The following is a 19,644-nucleotide window of genomic DNA, read 5'->3' on the forward strand; positions in this document are numbered from 1 at the left end:
TTAGCTCAGTGGTAGAGCGCTTGCCTAGGAAGTGCAAGGCCCTGGGTTCGTTCCCCAGCTCCGAAAAAAAAAGAACCAAAAAAAAAAAAAAAGAAGAAGCTGGACGGTGGTGGTTCATGTCTTTAATTCCATCATTCAAGAGGCAGAGGCAGGCGAATCTCTGGGTTCAAGGTCAGCCTGGTCTACAGAGTGAGTTCCAGGACAGCCAGAGCTACACAGAGAAAACCCTGTCTCAAAAAAAAAAAAAAAAAAGAGCAGAAAGCAGAAAATAGGGGTTGGGGATTTAGCTCAGTGGTAGAGTACTTGCCTAGCGAGCGCAAGGCCCTGGGTTCGGTCCCCAGCTCCGAAAAGAAGAAAAAAGAAAAAAGAAAAAAAAGCAGAAAATAACAGGAGGGTTGAAATGCAGAAGCGAACCCATGTAGCAGATGTGCAGTCTCACTTCCTAGTTGTTTAGGGAGGGTATAAATCCAGTTGCAAATTACAATGAAAGCTAAGTTCTTCCTCTCTAGAGACTCCACTCACCTGCGCTCAGCCCCTCCCATATTCTTTTTGTTACTTATGTCTAGTTTCTGCTTTTGTAGTTGGTGAACACACTGTTGCTTCTGGTCCTTTCCAATGTGTCAGCGAGTTAGAGGTGTTCAGTGAGCCCCCGGGTGGCTGATTCTGCCACTGTCTTCTGCAGGTCTCACGTGTGGTTGATTAATTAACGACTGATTGGAAGCTCGTTGTTCAGATTTTCTATGCCCATAGTTCTCAGCCTTCCTAAGGCTGCAACCCTTTAATACAATTCCTTATGCTGTAGTGACCCCCAACCATTCAATTATGTTTGACCCCTGTGAAAGGGTCACACACACACACACACACACACACACACACTCACACACACACCGCAAGGGACTGTGACCCCCAAACTGGGAACCACTGCTTATGGCTTTATATATTCTTGTTGAATTCTACTTGTTTGAGTCAAACCCAGAGGCAGGAAATATTATAATTTCCAACCATAGGAGAGGTGTATTCACTTATTCTTTGTAAACAATAAGTGTGCTTAAAGTGTGCATGTATGTCTAAGCTGGAAGAGGTTGCTGCTGGGAAACAGAAGGGATACACTTACTCTGCCCTCTGGGAGGACACACCAGCTCAGGTCGGAGAACAGAGGAGAATAAGCAGAGGGTTCATGAGCCTGCGAGTTCCATATTGGAAATCTATGTCCGTGTGTGTGCAAGTGAGTGCATGTGTGTGCAAGTGAGTGCATGTGTGTGCATGTGAGTGCAAGTGAGTGCACATGTGCAAGTGAATGCATGTGTGTGTGAGTGAGTGCATGTGTGTGAGTGAGTGCAGTTTCAAAGGGGACACTAGACCTGCAGGAGCTGGTATTACCAGCTCCCAGCAGAGGACAGGGGTCAGCCACCAGAGAACAGGGAACAGATCTCTGCATGGACAGTATCTCTTACCCTCAGAGCCATCTCTCCAACCCCAAGTAAGCCATCTTTTTTAAAAAATTTATTTATTTATTTTATGTATATGAGTACACTGTTATCACTGTCTTCAGACACACCAGAAGAGGGCATCAGATCTCATTACAGATGGTTGTGAGCCATCACGTGGGTGCTGGGAATTGAACTCAGGACCTCTGGAAGAGCAGTCTGTGCTCTTAACTGCTGAGCCATCTCTGCATCCCCAGTAAGTCATCTTTTTAAAATAAACATTCCCAAGCTTCTTGCCATAGAGTTGCATGTGGCTTGCTTCTGAATAAAAGAACAAGATGATACATAAAAGTGTAGAATTAGGGCTGGAGAGATGGCTCAGCGGTTAAGAGCACCGACTACTCTTCCAGAGGTCCTGAGTTCAATTCCCAGCAACCACATGGTGGCTCACAACCATCTGTAAAGAGATCCGATGCCCTCTTCTGGTGTATCTGAAGACAGCTACAGTGTACTTATATATAATAAATGGATAAATCTTTTTAAAAAAAGTGAAATCTTTAAAAATAAATCACTTTAAAAAAGTGTAGAATTAAGTAGGCTTTGGCCTTTATGTCTGTGAGGAGGCTCCCACTACAGCTGTAAAAACACTAACCCCAGACACTTCCCTGTGCTCTTCTCTAGTCTTCCCCTCTGCGTCCCTGCCCCAGAGCGCTCACACCCCAGGGCGCCCACTGGCAGTGATTACTTACCGTTTGTAGGATGTTAGAAATGCAGTTATAAAGTAAACGTGTTTGGAGAGGACATCAGGGGACTCTTCTCTCACTTAACCTGATTGTTTTGAGAGGTACAGGTCTACCTGTGAGTGTTATTGACTATTTCAATTCTCCACTCTCTCTCTCTCTCTCTCTCTCTCTCTCTCTCTCTCTCTCTCTCTCTCTCTCTCTCTTTCTCCTTCCCTCCCTCCTTCCCTCTCCCAGCCCCCTCTTGCGATCAGAAGCAAACTCCCAGCCTCCTGCATGCTAGACAAGCACTCTACCACTGACTCTGCATCAAGCCTAGTAAATTCTCTGTGTCCCTTATTTATGGATGCACCGCTTGGTGTGTGTTTGAGCTTCGAGCTGCTTCCAACTTGAAGGCATATTACTAAAATCTCTGTTTTGAACAATCTGGGCATGAGTTATAGACTTGTGCTTTCATCTCTCTTAGGTAGGTGCTTAGGAGCAGATTGGCTAGGCTATACACACATGGTTGTGTGTGTGTGCGTGCGTGTATGTGTGTGTGTGTGTGCGTGTGTGTATGTGTGTGTGTGTGTGTGTGTGTGTGTGTGTGTGTGTCCCTGTAATCTTTTAACTGCCCAACCATTTTTTCCAATGCGACTAATAGGCTTTCTTCACTGAATAAATAAGCCAATTGGAGCTGAATTCAATGTAAAAAAAAAAAAAAGGCAGGTTTATTTGTTATTTGGGAATGGGCTCCCAGGTGAGTTCACCTCAGGAGATGAGACCAGAAAGGGCAAACCTATGGAAGGGAAGTTTTTGATAGACTGTAGGCAAAGGAAAATGACTTGTCTGCAACATGCTCGGCTTCTGCAGGGGGATGCGGAGGGAGGAGGGAGGCTGGTGACTTCAAGTGAGGGACAGCTGTCAGGAATGAGGGACTGGGCATTTGTCCCCCTGTCTGTTCAGAGGCTTTCTGAGTGGGCAGGGTTAGAGAGAGAGAAAGAGAGAGGGAGGAATGGAATTTGTGCACACCGTGGCATCTCACCAGGGTTGGAGTTTGGTTTTCCTAAGGACTATGGGTCCTGCTTCTGCTTCATTTTGAAACAATGCTTTCAGTCTGTAACTAAGACATTCTGTTTGTTTGTTTGTTTGTTTGTTTTAATCTTATAGCATGAAGAAAAACAAAGCAAACAATGAAGGAATCTCAAAGTCACAGGTGGACGACTCTCCATCACCACCAGCCTTACTTAGCCCTGAGGGAACTTCCTGCTAGGACTGAGCAAGGTGTTCACTGTAGCTCCACCCTCTGCTCAATGACGCCAGGACCCTCCTTCATTCTTTTTTTTTTTTTAGCTGGGGACCGAACCCAGGGCCTTGCGCTTGCTAGGTAAGCGCCTACCGCTGAGCTAAATCCCCAACCCCGACCCTCCTTCATTCTTATGTTATTTGCTTTTTTTTGAAAAAGGTTTATTCATTTATTAAATACAAGTACACTGTAGCTGTCTTCAGATACACCAGAAGAGGGCATCAGATCCCATTACAGATGGCTGTGAGCCACCATGTGGTTGCTGGGAATTGAATTCAGGACCTCTGGAAGAGCAGTCTGTGCTCTAACCACTAAGCCATTTCTCCAGCCTGACTTTCTTTTTAAAAAATAATTTATTTAACTTTATTTTATGTGCGTTGGTATGAAGGCGTCAGATCCTCTTGCACTGGAAGTACAGACGGTTAATTAGTTGATACTTTGGAAGATAGCCGGTGCTCTTAACCACTGAGCCATCTCTCCAGACACACCCCTCCCCCAAAGGTTGCTTAGTGGGGGAGGGCCCAGCCCATTGTGGGTGGGGCCATCCCTGGGCTGGGGTCCCGTGTTCTAAGAAAGCAGGCTGAGCAAGCCAGGGGAAGCAAGCCAGTAAGTGACATCCCTCCATGGCCTCTGCATCAGCTCCTGCCTCCATGACCTGCCCTGCTTGAGCTCCTGCCCTGACATCCTTTCCTCCCCAACTTGCTCTTCTGGCATGATGTTTCGTCACCCTGAGTAAGACAGGCAGAAAATATATGTGATTTATAAACTCACCTGTCAACTGTCGCCTATGTTTGTGTTGAAAGGGCCCTTGGGAGACCAAGGCATTGGACTGGTTTTGGCAGGATGTCACCTGTGCCTCCATGTTGCCCGGGCTAGGTTTCCCAGCAGCTCCCTGGAGTGGTGAAGCTCCAGGGAGACCATGGTATTTCCAGGGACCACCCTGTCCCCTCAGGGACCATGACCACCCTGGTCCTTCTGTCCCATCCTTACCTTCTCCTCAGACTAGAGCAAAAAGGAAAGTGAGCTTCTAATCAGAAAGTTGACACCAAAGTTTCTTTTTATTCAGTGATGTGTGTGAGTATATATGTGGTGTGTGTGAGAGAGTGTGTGTGTGGTGTGTGAGTGTGTGTGTGAGCGTGTATGGTTTGGTGTGTGTGGTGTGTGTGAGTGGGTGGTGTGGTGTGTGTGTGTGTCTGTGTGTGGTGTGGGGTGGGGTTGGGTAGTGTGTGTGTGGTGCGTGCGTGTGTGTGTGTGTGTGTGTGTGTGTGTGTGTGTGTGTGTGCATGCCACAGTACACGCATGGAACTCACAGGAGTTGACTTGCCCCTTCCACCATGTTGGTCCTCACCTTTATTCACTGAGTCGCCTCCCCAAACCAATACCAGATCTCTAAATGTTCATGTTCAGGGTCAGAATCCACGATTAGTGAGAAGACCATTACTAAGGAATAAGTTTGGGATTCTAAAGAAAAGACTCCCACTGAAGTGTCTCAATGAGGCAAAACTTGACGCTTGCCCAAGAGGGCGCAAGGAAGCTCCAGCAAGCCGAGGAGGAGAGATCGCCAATGCAGAGTGACCTTTGTGTCTTTACCACACTGAGTGGGATCTGACCTCACAGATCGGCTACATTTAAAAAGAGTCAGAACAAAGGAAATAATGGAAAGGAGGGAGGAGGCTGCCAAGAATGCAGCAGGGCCTAAAATCCTGCAAGGGTGGGGAGATTTAAAAAAAAAAAAAAAGGACTTAGAATCTTTGTTGTAAACTCAGATTTACATGTTTAAATGTCTGGTAGAACATTTAACGTTTAGCATTTCTTTTTTTTTTTTCTATTCTTTTTTTCGGAGCTGGGGACCGAACCCAGGGCCTTGCACTTGCTAGGCAAGCGCTCTACCACTGAGCCAAATCCCCAACGCCTTAACGTTTAGCATTTCTTACACTGTCAAATCCCACAAAGAAGGAACTTGTGTCTAGCTCAAAATGTAGGTAGGGGAAAAAAAATAGCTGGGCGGTGATGGCGCTCGCCTTTGATCCTAGTGCTTGGAAGGCAGAGGCAGGCAGGTCTCTGTGAGTTCTAGACTAGCCCGGTCTATAGATCGAGTTCCAGGATAGCCAGGGCTACACAAAGAAACCATTTTTTTTTTTTTTTGAGCTGGGGACCGAACCCAGGGCCTTGCGCTTGCTAGGCAAGCGCTCTACCACTGAGCTAAATCCCCAAGCCCAGAAACCATTTTTTTAGGGGGAAAAAAAAAAGTAGATAGAGCGACTTCGAGCCGCCAAACCAGTTGTGAGCATGCGCACTGGGTCTGTTCCCTGTTAAGCTTCGAGTCTTCGTTTGGCCAACTGCGTGTGGCTCCCGGTCTTTGGAAACGGGAGCTCTCCATTAGCATATGACATTAAATAAACCAGTTGTTCATCTGCTACAGTCCCTCAGGGCCTGGTAGACATTCTCTAAGTCCCTTTATGAGATTTTTTTTTTTGAGAGTCTTTGTTCACTGTTCATTCATGTCTCACTAACATCTTACATATAGGGAAGTCACGTCCTGGAGGTACAGAGGTGAATAGAGACAGAGGGAGGGGACTCTTATGGAGGAGAGAAACAGCCCGTGGGGGAAGTATAACAGTTTCGAAAGCATTCTCCGTACTGTCCGGGGAAAAGCCTTCAGAGAGGGAAGTCTCGTCTTCCTTGAAATCAGATGGTAGGAATTTATTCCCGACGGACCTTTAAAATGTCACTAACTCTCCAGCCAGTTTCCTGGTGCCTCTTATCGGTGTGTCTCCGCTTCCACTTCACTTCACCATTTCACCAGTTCCTTGCCAGTTGCATCATCCACAAACTGGGGCCAAGAACGGGGTTGTGGCCCCTGCCCAGAAGGGAGGTTTCAGAATAGACTTCCACAGAAGGGCAAGCACCTGACCCCTCCAGTGGCCTTGATCGGAACCTTCAGACCTTCAGCCAAAGAGAAGCTCAAGGGGAACTGAGAGTTCGTGGTGTCTGTTTTCACAGCCCTGCAGCTGGTGCGTAGGGGTGGCTGCTGGGAGCCATCAGTATGTGTGGTTGACTGTGACATCACCAGCCTGGAAAACTAGCTGCCTCCTGAGGCAGACAGGGAGAAAGCAGCAGGTGCTCCAAAGTGTTTATAAAACTAACACACGGGGCTAGAGAGATGGCTCAGTGGTTAAGGCTGCCGACTGCTCTTCCAGAGGTCCTGAGTTCAAGTCCCAGCAACCACATGGTGGCTCACAACCATCTGTAAGGAGATCTGATGCCCTCCTCTGGTGTGTCTGAAGACAGAAATAGACAGTGTACTCCTATACGTTAAAAATATACAGTCAGAGCCACGGGCACCTTTCACACCCTGGCTGAAGCAGTCTACCTTTGAAAAAGCAAATCGCCAGCAACAGCCCTTTCCTTCCTCCAGTCCTGACTGCCTGCTTCCCTGAACCCCCCCCCCCTGCTCCCCTTCCTGTGCCTGTATAAAAAGGCTGCATTCGGTGTGGACTTGGGAGATACTCCAAGGAGGAAATACGACTCTGGATCTCAGCACATGAGGTCCATTACACGTCAGGATCACAGACCTCTCACAGTGGGATCACAGGCAGGAGTTTTTGTGTTTTGTTTTAAGGATTTCTAAAATAATGAAATACAATTACATCAATCCTCCCTCCCCTTATGCCCCTCCCAGGTCTCTATTTCCCCTCGTTCCTTCTCAAATCCATGACCTCTTTTCTTTCACTGTAATTGTCACACACACAAATACATAAGAGCAACCTTATCAGTCCCTTCAGTGTTGCTTGTATAAGATTTCTGAGCAGACCGGTTGATTTGAAGGAGGATCTTTTTGTCCCTGGGTTTTGAGACAGGGTCTCAAGTAGCCCGGGCTGGACTGTACTTCACTATGTAGCAGAGGCTAACCATGTGCTCCCGACCCCCTTGCCTCCATTGGGATTACTGGCACGTCACGTGCCACCACCCCTGGTTACTGTTACTATGACATTCGAGGTTATTCCCCAGTTTACCAGGTGGGTAACTTTTAACGACAGTGCTGCAGCTCGCCAGCAGGGGGCATCAACCACACACCTCATTAACAACCAGCTTTACCTCAGAAGGCTCCCAGACCTCCACGTCAGAGGAAGGGAGAGGGATCGCAGTACTTGGGAGGTGGAGGCAGGAAGATGAGTTTAAAGTCATCCTTGGCTATATAATGAGTTGGGACTAACCTGCAAAAAGAAAAAAAAACATAAGTAAGAAAGAAAAAGAGAGTTCACCTCGGGAGGCATAGGCAGGCGGGTCCCTGTCTGCATGGTGATTTCTCTGGCCCTGTTTCTTGGGACCCATGAACCCTCCTGAGAGCTGCCCCCAATAAACCTGCCTTTATACTTTTAATTCAGCTAGAACTGGCTTATTTCATTGGTGGAGAAAAAGCTACTAGCTTCCTGTTTCAGTGTTTGTTGCAGTACTAGTCGTTGTCAAGATACAGGGTGGGGGCCAGGGAAACTGCTATATCCCCCCCACACACACACACTTCATTTCTCTGTGCATGTGTGCAGTGTGCATGTATATATCCATGTCTGTATGTTGGGGCCCGGGGCACCTGACCTGTGTGCAGGTGAGTGCTCCTGCAAGTGAAAGAAAGCCAGAGGTTCATATCAGGTATCATCTCTGCTCCCTTGTGAAGCAGCGTCTCCTACTTCAGTCAGGCAGTGCTTACCAGTTTTTCTAGTCTGGCTAGGCAGCTTTCCCCCAAGGATCCCCTGCCTCAGCTTCTCAAGAGCTGGGAATGCGGGCGGGCCACCCCATCTACTAGGTATTTATATGGGCGCTGGGTCCGAGAATTCTGCTCCTCGGGAGCACCTGCGAACCGTCTCCCCGAGTCCCTTCCGTTGTTTTTATACTTTTTACATTCACTTCTTTTATTTACTCTGTGTACATAGCCATGCACGTGCCCTGAGAGTTGGAGGGCCCTGACTGAGGGGTAGTCGGTCGGGCTCCAGCAACAGTAGTGGAACTTCCTGTGGCAGTTCCCCTTGGCCACCAGCTCCTGTCCATCAGGAGCCAGGCACACGAGAGATGAAACAATGAGCAATAAGGCCTCAGACAGGGAAAATCCCTTGTGGTTTTCAGGTGGCTGTAAGCTGACTGGCACAGGCGTGACTTCTCAAGTCTCAGTTTACCACAGGGCTGATGCAACACCCTAAGGAAGTTAAGCAGCAGGCCCGAGCCCGGCAATGCCCCTGTTCGCCACCAGGGGGCAGTCTGGCAATGTCAGAAGGGGTTCGGGAAGCCTTGTAGACACAAGAAGCAAATATTGCATCATGCTGATGGGGGAGGGGGAAGGAAGAGAAGTGGGGGAGCGGATCCTGAAGCAGCTCATAGCAGGTCTGAACCTCAGGCAGATGCTTTTATCTAGTCAAAGTACCAGTTGTCCGGTAGTGTAGACACTAGATGGGTGGCTATCACAGAGGTGCTGGGTCTTGCCTGCAGGCCTGCCTGTGAGGAAACAAACCCGGCATGGCAGAAGCTGCAGGCTTTTCTGATTTCCTCCATTTCCCCCCAACAGTATAGGAGAAACATTTCGCTCTATGCTTCTAAGGAGGGACTGGGGAGTAGACTTGGTTACAGTTTCAAAGAATGGCAGGAAGAGATACCATTGATGTCCTGATATTCGCACACAGGGGCAGTTTGCTGTCCATCCCTTTTCCCAACACACTAGACAGAGACCACAGGGTCTCCTTTTGCCCAGCCTGGCAAGCCAGCACATGGGGGCTCTGGGATCTGGAGATGCCTACCTGGTTTTCCGCCCATCGAGAGGGACACAGAGACCAAGGGGTGGGGGGGGAGACCAGTTCAAGCCTAGGAGACAGCTGCTATCCATACAATCACTGCCGTCAATTAGCTCTTAGGTGCCCATGGAAACAGGTGAATTACTGTTTGCTCATCTGTCCTGAAAATAAACCGTGCAGGAAGGATGAAGGAGAGGGAGGCCGATGTGTGCCTGCTCTAATCCTAACCTTCGTCACGAACACGTAGGAAGAAACAGACACCGAGTGACCTCTGTGCATACCATCAAGGGAACTCTGTGTTCTCCAGGGACGCCCTAATCTGCTCTACCGCTTTCTCCCTGCCCGGCACCCCGCTCCTGTCACTTTGCTTCCTAAGCTTCTTCCCGAGGAGGCTCGTTTCTGCTGTTTCTAGAGACAACCCCCTCTTTGGGGTAATTTGCAGGAAAGCTGCAAATTGGACAGGGGAGACGAGATGAGATGGTTCAGTGGGTAACGTATGCTGTGCAGGAATATCCATCCGCCAAGCCGACCTAAGGCCATCCGTCTTCACTGAGGCTGGGCTTGCTTGCAACTGAGCTGGAATTGCTAGCTGGTGACTTTCTTCCCCAGAAGGAGAGGACTCAGCTAGGTATCCAGTTGCTCTCCCAGCCAGTTGTATGCAGTTCTACCCTAACTTCACATGGCCTCAGAGAGAGCCTAGAGGCTATAGGTTCTGGAGGACTAGGGAAGGGGGATCTATCTACAGGACTGTAGGGAGCCATCATCCCTGCTGAAGGCAGATCCTCCGGGGTGTCTGCTTTAAGGTCACCCATTCTCCTGCCCATGAACGCCACAAACTCATTGGCCCTCCCGGGGTGACCTTCGGTGTAATAGAACTTTGGGTTGTCACTGGGACCTTACGAGAGGGTAAAGTGGGGCCTACCCCCCCCACACACACACCCACACCCACACCCACACCCACACCCAGGGCAGAGATTCTTGCTGTCCATTGGCACAGTCAGTAGAATTTGAAGAAAAAGCAGAGATAAATTTGGGGGAAGCCTTGGCATTTCTCCAGTATTGAGAGATGGCTAAAGCTGTGGGGCCCTGCCCTAGGGTGGAGCATCTGCAGAGGAAGTATTGACGTAGCTGGAGGTGTGGGCGACCGAGTCTTTAAGTAGTATAGAAAAGAGTGAGATAAGAAACTAAGGTGGAGGCCCCAGAAGGAGTGGCGTCTGTGGGGAGAGCCCCCCAGGATGGCAGTCATCCAAGTAGTAGAATGTGACGTGCCTGTTTGATGGGTGTGGTCTGCCCCTGAGTGCTGGGATGTTTTGAGAATGTAACCCAGGATCTAGAATCCCCATTAGGGTCCTTGAGAGTGACCCACCAGCGTTAGCAAGCAGCTGCAGAGGATGCCTGGCCGTGGTTATGGGCAGTAAAGAATACGTGTGAAGTCCCTGTGGCTGCCCCAGGGAGGTCGTATGTTCAAGGGAACAATTGGGATGGGTGAAGGACCTACAGCAGGCACCCTCTGTATTGGTCTCTCTATTGAAAACTGGATAAGCAGCAGGAGGAAACAGATTTGCTGGCTTAGAGCATCCTCTGTTGAAGGGCCAGAGGGTATAGACCAATTAGGTCTAAGCCAAGGAGCCATTCCCAGGAAGTGTTGATAGTGGAGGAGGAAGAGCCAAGAGAAAGGTGATCCTGTGAGGAACTGAAGGGAGAGGTGGTGGATGGCGATCCTTATCCCAAGATAGGACCCTTAGCCAGAGGGAGGAGAGAGAGGCTGGGGTAGCACAGCCTCTGGGAGAGAGAGAACTGTGGAGGAGCCTATGAGTCCCACTTGGAGTGCAGGCTGCTGTGGAGGGAGGGACACTTGTGGGACAGAAGCTCTAGCAGCAGCAGTGAGGGACCCCTGTAGAGGACGACCACGCAGGATGACTACTTCAAAGCAAAGCCAGGTCCGGGGGACAGGTCTATAATCTCAGCTGAGGCCCAAGGACTGGAAAGCACTCTGGGCTGCAGAGTGAGTTCAAGGCCCGCCTGAACAACATCCTGAGGCCTTGCCTCGAAAAGCAAACTAGAAAAAAAAGGCTGGAGATGTAGCTCAGTGGTGGGACACTCGCCGCCAGATAGTCCCAAAACCCTTTGTTCTATCTCTGGCAGAGAGAGAGAGAGAGAGAGAGAGAGAGAGAGAGAGAGAGAGAGAGAGAGAGAGAGAGAGAGAGAAACAGAGACAGACAAAGAGATACAAAGAGAAAGAGAGAAACAGGGAGATAGACAGAGACAGAGAAAGTCAGAGACAGACAGAGGTAAAGAGAGACAGAGAGAGACAGAGCCCTTCCGGTCAGTCCATCACTAACTCAGGCCTCCTTGGGTGAAGGTTCCTGAATGGAACTGACTGGTTTATCGGGCTCATCAGTTGTAACAAACAAAGCATTCTGATCCCCAATGCAGATCATAGGGAAGGCTCTCCACGGTGGGGGGGGGGGACCCTGGGGATATGGAAACTCCCTGTACTTCCTACTGGGTCTTGGTGGAAACCTCTGTCAGAAAGCTGTCAGCTCTCCAGAATCCTCCACAGCTGCTTCAGCCCAGTGAGTCCGTCGTCCCAGTGAGTGCTCCACCACGCAGCCACACCCCAGCCTTCTTCCTCCCACCATACTTCTCTTTTTTATTAGATTTATTTATTTTACCTGTGTGAGTGTGTTGTCTGCATGTATGTATGGGTACCCCATGTGTGCCTAGTGCCCTCCAAGGTCAGAAGACGGCATCAGATCCCCTGGAACTGGAGTTACAGATGGTTGTGAGCCCCATGTGGGGGTGCTGGGAGTGAACTGGGGTCCTCTGTAACAGCAGCCGCTGAGCCATCTCTCTAGCCACCTCAATCCCCCCTCTCTCTCCAGCCCAGGCAGGCCTCAAACTCTCTCTCTTTTCTGAGTGTGTGCATGCGTTAGTGCCTGTGTGCTCACATAGGTGGGGGGAGCCCAGTTGAGGTGTCATTCTCCAGGAGCTGTCCACCTTGTTTTGGGAAACAGACTGTCACTAGGACCTGGGACTGCACGTTAGGTTAGGCTGGTTGGCCAGTGAGTCCCAGAAAGAGATTCTGCCTTCCCAGCACTTCCCATAACAAAAGCACGCTGTGGTGCCCAGGTTTGGTCTTGTTTGTTTAATGAGGGCTCTGGGGCTTCGAACCCACTTCCCCGGTGCTAGTTTGGCAAGTCCTTTATTGATAGAACCATCTCCCGAGCCCACAGCCAGGGACTCTATGGACCTGAGGATCGTTTTGAACTTCTGATCTTCCTGCCTCCACCTCCTCAGTGTGAGTATTGCAGGTCTGTGCTACTGTGCCTCATCGATGCTGTGCCTGGGACGGAGCCCAGGGCCTCACGCACACTTGGTGAGCACTCTACCAACTTAGTCACAGTCAGAGCTCTCAAGGTCATTCTCAGTAGGATCCCAGAGTCAGTCAGCCAGTCTCTCTCTCTCTCTCTCTCTCTCTCTCTCTCTCTCTCTCTGTGTGTGTGTGTGTGTGTGTGTGTATGAGCACAAGCACATGTGTACATACATGCAAACAAGCATAAGTGCTAGCTATCAAGGTGATCCTAACATAGTGGAAATACAAAGGAACAAGAGACGAAGAATGCTAAGGAAGTGAAGCTGAAGCTTTTATCCCTGAGCTGTCAAGGAGCGAGATGAGTTGTACTCCCATGAGAGCCGAGGCAGAGGCATGCTGCCCATGGGTAGGCAATGTCCAGGAAATGTGTGCTTGCTTCATGTCTGCCACTGTAATAAAACATCCTAATAAAAACCTACTTAGGGAAAGCAGGGTTTCTTTTAGCTCCAAGTTCCAGGTTACCATCCATCGATACTGGGAAGTGAAGGTGTCAGGTCAGGAACTTGGAACATCTGGTTCCACCCCATCCACAGTCAAGAGCAGAGAGAGATCGAGGCTTCCCTGCTTGCTTGCTTGTGCTCAGCTCTATTCCTTCACTGTTATATAATCTGGGACCCAAACTTAGGGAATGGTGCCACCCACAGTGGGCTGAAACTGACCACACCAATTAACATAATTGAGACAATCCCCAATAGCCCCATCCAATACAGACAGACAGTTCCTCACTGAGGCACTCTTTCCCAGGCTGTCTAGGTTGTGTCAAGTTGACTAAGCTGTTTAATTTTCACAACGTGTTATTTCACAGGGGCACACATGGATGTCCCAGTAATCACAAGTAGTCTCACTCTTCATGGTACATGCTGCATTTTAGAAGGAAGGAAGGAAGGAAGGAAGGAAGGAAGGAAGGAAGGAAGGAAGGAAGGAAAGAAGGAAGGAAGGAAGGAAGGAAGGAAGGAAGGAAGGAAAGAAGGAAGGAAGGAAGGAAAGAAGGAAGGAAGGAAGGGAGGAAGGAAGGAAGGAAGGAAGGAAGGAAGGAAGGAAGGAAGGAAGACATACTCTAAAGCTTTTGCACAGCACTTCAAGGCTCAGATTCCATGGAAACTGAGCTCTGAGGAATCTCGAATCTCATCATTCCCTCCCACACCAGCCAGGACAGATGACTGCCCTTTGGCCCCTTGTCTACATCTTTGGCTCCCACGGCTTTGTTTTGTTCATTGACAAGGTTTTGTTGTCACGGAGTTGTTAGTTCAAAGCAAAAGCCGAACTAGCAGTGGTTTGTCTCTTGACCGAGAAACAAATCAGCTGATCTTTAGATCAGAGCTTGACGTCAGGAACTGCCGCTGTTCTTTGCTTGAGGGAGGAATTAGAGAAAAGGCTTCCAGCTCTGCATTGGGCTCTTCTTGTCTCTTGCCCAAGATGTCTGTGACGCCAGGAGAGCACCACGGAGACATGACAAGAATAACAAAAGTTAATGCCACCATCCAGGATGGGACGGCTGCTTTGCAGACTTGTTCTGTCAGGATGGGGGAAGCCGTTAATCCTCTGGAGCAAGTCCCAGCTCTCTAGGGTCCCTCTGGCTGTTCCATTCTTTGGGAATTAATGTGTTGGACATAGTGAGGCTTAACAGGCAAGGCAAGAAAGAGAACAGGATGTGCCCTGAGTTGGCCAGGTCCACTCCAGGTGCTGGAGCCCAGGGCGCTGCTTTGTACAAGGTGACTGGCAGGGTTCATAGGCTGGCTGGCATGTAGGAAGAGGCACGGTACCCGGAGTTACAGAAGCAAGCTTGCCAGGATCCTCCAAACACGTTCATCCATCTGCCCTACAGTGAGTCTCCGCTTATAAACTCCAAATGTCCCTTCCTGACACCTCAGACACTACTGCTATTAAAAAACAAAACAAAACAAAACAAAACAAAACAAAACACCATCATTGTTCCTCCTTGGCCAGGCGCTGTAACCTCTGGGTGATGTATGAGCATTTGTGTTAGTTCATGTGTGTTGACGCATCTGTGTGTGCAACAGTAGTTGTGGGTGTGGTGGTCAGAGGCCAACCTCAGTTGTACATCCTCAGGTGCCATCCACTCCTGAGGGATGGAGACCATCTCTCCACCCCTGAGAACTCACCAAATAAGCTAGGCAGGCCCCGGAGCTCCATCTGTCCCACCTCCCCAGCACTGACAGCCTTGGTGCACCAACCCCACCCCAGCTGTTTTTACGTGAGTCCTGGGGATCAAACTCAGGTCCCCTTGGGGCAAACCCTTTACTGACTGAGCCACCTTCCCAGGCCAACACTGGTCTCTTTGACCCACTCCTCAGAGTCTCCACAGTCTCAGGGGGGATTCTCCCCGAGGGGCTTCACTTTAGTAAACAGAACATTCTCACATCACTGGCCTTCCAACATTCAGCCACCACTGGAGGCATCCTTTTAGCCCTGGCCCAACAATTCCTCATGAGAACTCTTCAGCTCTGGTTGTGTTTGCTATAATTAACAGTCACACCAGAGCCTACGAAGTCCCAAAGGGCCTGGGGAACGGATGCAAATGTGCCTAGGCCTGCCTGAATGTGCCTCTCAGGCATCCCTGTCCTCTGCACTCCCTTCTCAATGTCCTGAGTCTCTGCCAACCAGGAAGGCGCGAGCCAGGCTCTCCTGCCAGCATATGGGTATCATTTACCTGTGGTTTCACTGGGCCAGCAAATAATCTCGGCTAACCGATGGCCAAAGTCAGACTTGGAAGGGGCAGGGGTAAGCACGATTTCCAGTGCACAGAGGATGGGCTTCTGCAGAGGAACTAGGCAGGGTTCCCCTTGTAGCCCTGTGACTTCTCCACAGCCAGGAAGAAGTTCATCAGCTAAAGTGCACCCCCCCAGCACCCCAGGCCAGGCTCTCCAGATGGACAGCAGCACACAACCCCTTCTGTTCTCTCAGGCCGTGCCAAGGGCCCTTTGTGCCACTGAATTGACAACTGGACAGAGAACCATGCCAAGAAACAGTGGCGGGACTGGGGCTATCCCACCAGCTCTGTGGAATCCTTCTTGCCTCAGTGAAGACACTACTGCTGGGCTGTCCCATAAGCTGAGTGGCCCCCTACACTCCGGAAGGGTCACATCTCCTGCGGAGGAGAGGCAGGAGACAACCTGGGGACTGCTGAGGACCAACAGTGTGAATGAACTGAGTGGCTGTGGGACGGAGGGTGGAGCTCCTGTGGGTGCGGGGATGATGGAGGGTGACCTCCAGGGGTCTGGGCGGCTCTGTGATATTTCAGGGGGATGGGGGTGTGATCAGAAAGAGCTTCACATGAGAGGGACTGGAATTGTGTCCCTGCAGTTAGCAAGCAGTGACTGACTGCTCTTCCAGAGGTCCTGAGTTCAAATCCCAGCAACCGCATGGTGGCTCACAACCATCTGTAATGGGATCTGATGCCCTCTTCTGGTGTGTCTGAGGACAGCTACAGTGTACTCACATATATAAAACAAATAAATAAATCTTTAAAAACAAAAAAGAGCCCGTGCCTCATCCTTGTCCCCAAGATGACCTTGGCTAACACCTGAGACTTGTAGCAAGCACAAGGCAGGAAGAGGAAGAGGAGGGAGAGAGGGAGGAAGGAGAGGGAGGAGAGGAAGGAAGAGGAAGAGGAAGAGGAGAAAGGGAAGGGGAGGGGAGGAAGAAGAGGAGGAAATGGGAAAACAAACCTCTTTGGGCCCCCAAAGAGATATTTTCCAGAGACCCCCAACTGTGTAACAAGATAGATCCAGGTATCAAGACGAGCAGGGCCCATGGCCATAACACCAACGAAGATACTTGTGAGAGACACTCACCTGCCACACACCCACCAGTCCAACTGTGGTCAGGGGTGTTCCCGGAATAACACAGGATCGTCAGCACACTCGGTGAACCCCAGAGCCCCCACTTCCGGGCTCCCCATGACAGCTCTGATTGCCAAGCACATCTGTCTCCACCTTTGTGGGTCTGCCTAGCAGGACACCTCCTGTCAGCTCATGAGACATGGTCCCTGTGTCTGGCTTCTTCTCTCAAGCTGCATGGTTTCCAGGTTCCTCTACATGGTAACGTGTGGCAGCGCTTCATGGCGGAGTGACGTTCCGTCGTCTGGATGGACCACCGGTCTGTGACAAAACACCCCAGCGAAAGCAACTTTAAGAAAATGCTTATTCTGATCTAAATCCAGGCGGCATCCGTCACTGTGCAGAAGTTGAGACAGGATTGGGAGCAGCTGGTCAGATCCTTAGTCGAGAACAGAGACAGAACGAATACAGGCCTGCCCGAGTTTAGTCTCCACTCTATGATCCAGAGCTCCAAACTCAGGGGATGGTACTGCCCACAGTAGGCTAGGTTTTTCTTACAACAATGATCAATCAAGCCAATCCCTCACTGAGGCTCTTCCCAAGTGATTCTAGCTTGTTTTGACAACTAAAACTTTTTTGTTTGTTTTTTTAAAGACAGTTTCTCTGTGTAGCCCTGGCTGTCCTGGAACTCACTCTGTAGACCAGGGTGGTCTTGCACTCAGAAACCTACCTACCTCTGCCTCCTGAGTGTTGGCATTAAAGGCGTGCACCACCACCTCCAATAACAATCAAAACCTCCACAATTATATTTGTTTGCCCATCAGTGTATGGACATTTGAAATAGAACTAAGAAGAAACAAAGCAGTTCATACCCTCGCTACTGGCAAGAAAATCTTAGTGCAACATGCCAATATGCTGAGAAAAGAAAATGCTAACCCAGAATTCCATACTCAGGGGATAAAGTCAACAAGGTGTTTTCTGACAGAGGGGAAGGAGGGAATTTATGCCAAATGAGAGAAATTATAATTCCCCCAGGAATCTCATGCTTAGAGAAGAAAAAGACTAAAACCTCGGCTACCCTGGGCTAGCTGGCAGGGAGACTTTTCTTCTGGAAAGAGACTTGAAACTTTCAGACCTCCTCTCAGGAGAGTGGAACTGGGACTGTGAAGAATGGTGATGGGCTAGGACTGCTTAGTTATGGTCTCTCTGCCTTCCGTTTAGCTTAAGTCTTATGTCGAGAGCTCAAAGACAGATTTGAGAGAGGTCTCAGGATCTCTTGCTCTCTCTCCCAAAGTGGCTACCTTTTCCCATTATTGTGGCTCTTGTTGGATTTTCCAGTTCCATGGCTGAGTCTGAGTTGAGCAGGTAGCCAGAGATGCAGCTTCAGAAGCTAACTTGAGTAACCTTGTAACTGTTCTTAGGGCATTCACTCCCTTAAGTTCCTGCTTGGTAACACAGGCTGAAGTGTTTCCTGAGGGTTGGGGTGGGGGCGGGGGTGTGGCAGAGGCCTGAGTCCACTGTGAGAGTGTACAGGAAAAGAGACGAAGTTTCCCCAGCCTGTGGTTCCAGCCAGCCCTCCCTGCCCAGACTTGTAAATGGAGAAGCTTTGAGGTGGCAGGAACAGTCACCCAGTCTACCCCAGGGCACAGCTGCCCTTCAAGTATTCTAAGCTGTTAAGTTTGAAGCTGATTCGTTCCAACAGGCTTCCTCCGGGGCACACATTATTAAAGGGTGCTGCCCCGCAGGAGGCGTGGCTGCTGGGCACCTTCTCTGGGTAAAGACACAGATGCCCCATCCTTGAGGTTAATGGCGCCCAAGCCTGAGTATACAGAAGCAAAGAAAGTGCCAGATGTCTATGCAGTGTATAAACTGTGCCATTGGATGGGGCAGACCTGCCTAGCGACCTCCCTGCTGGAGAAGGAGGAGGGGAACATTTTGGGTGCATGTTTCCTCTTGTCTCTCCTTGTCCCCACCTTCTCTCAGCTTACTGGGCTGTGGAAGGACCCTCTTCAGAGAAAGAGAGATGCTCTGACAGAGGCAGGCCCACACCAGAAGAGCAGGGAGGGGAGGGGAGGGGGGGGAGGGGTGTCTTGGCAGCTCCCAGAGTTGAGCTTCTCAACCCCGGGCACAGGCTGTCCTCACAGCTTATCTGAGCCTTGGCCCCAGCCAGCTCTTGATGTACAAAGCCAGGCATTAGCGCACACGCTGACCAGAACAGAGTACTGTCCCTACCCTTTCTATCTTGTGCCTGTCTTTGCTGGAGGCCACTTGTTATCCAGCCCTGTCTTACTCCTGCCCAAGGCTTCTTCTCCCACCCCATGTGAGCCTTCTATGGCCTGGGTTTGCCTGCAGACTCTCGGGTGGTAACCAGACAGAAACAGTCCTCTGTGCCCTCTGCAGGGGAGGGTCCTGGTTGGAGTGTACCTGGCTTCTCCTTCATGGTCTGACTTAGGCTGGTTTCTCAGGATGTTCTCATACCATGGATGTGCCTCGAACCCAGTGACATGACAGGAGAGGGTGGGGCTCCAGATAGTGCAAGGACACAGACCGTCAGTCATGTACTCCACTTACCCCCCCGGGAGTGAGTGTGCCCTTTCACCCTGGGCTGCACGCAGTGTGCTTCCCCCATTGTGCCTGACAGGCACCTGTGTGGCTGGAAATGTCAGGTGTGAGACACTGGTTGCTGGTCTGAGCTGCTCTGACACAACCTCCCTCATCTGGTGGCAGACAACAGCTCTCTGTGAGTTGTGTGTGACGAGAGACACTGCTCCCAGGGAGGCAGAGGAGGCTAGAGGTCAATGAGACACCTGCGAGGCACCAGGGGCCTCATCATAATCCTGGAGCCGGAGCTATCTAACTGCCTTTTGATAAGAGGCCATGGAGATGCCTGGGCCGGCCACCTACAACAATCAGATACACACGGGTGCCCTACACCCCAGCAGGCACCACAAACGTTCTGCCTGTGTCAGCCGTTAAGCATCACTGTGACGGTGCAGACCGGCAGAGGGACACCTGACAAATCTGGAGTCCTTTCTCAATTTTTCATAGTTAACTAGGAAGGAGGATGTGCTGGTATACAACTGGAGGCCATGGCTTCTCGACGTCCCAGAGCACAGAGCACAAAGAAGTGCTCCCTAAGAAAGAATTATGGGATCTAGAGAGATGGCTCCTTGGTTAAGAGCGCTGACTGTTCTAGAGGACCTGGGTTCAAATCCCGGCACCCACAAGGAAGCTCA

Source organism: Rattus norvegicus, chromosome 19 (assembly GCF_021556685.1).
Source record: "Rattus norvegicus strain SHRSP/BbbUtx chromosome 19, alternate assembly SHRSP_T2T, whole genome shotgun sequence".
Taxonomy (NCBI): domain Eukaryota; kingdom Metazoa; phylum Chordata; class Mammalia; order Rodentia; family Muridae; genus Rattus; species Rattus norvegicus.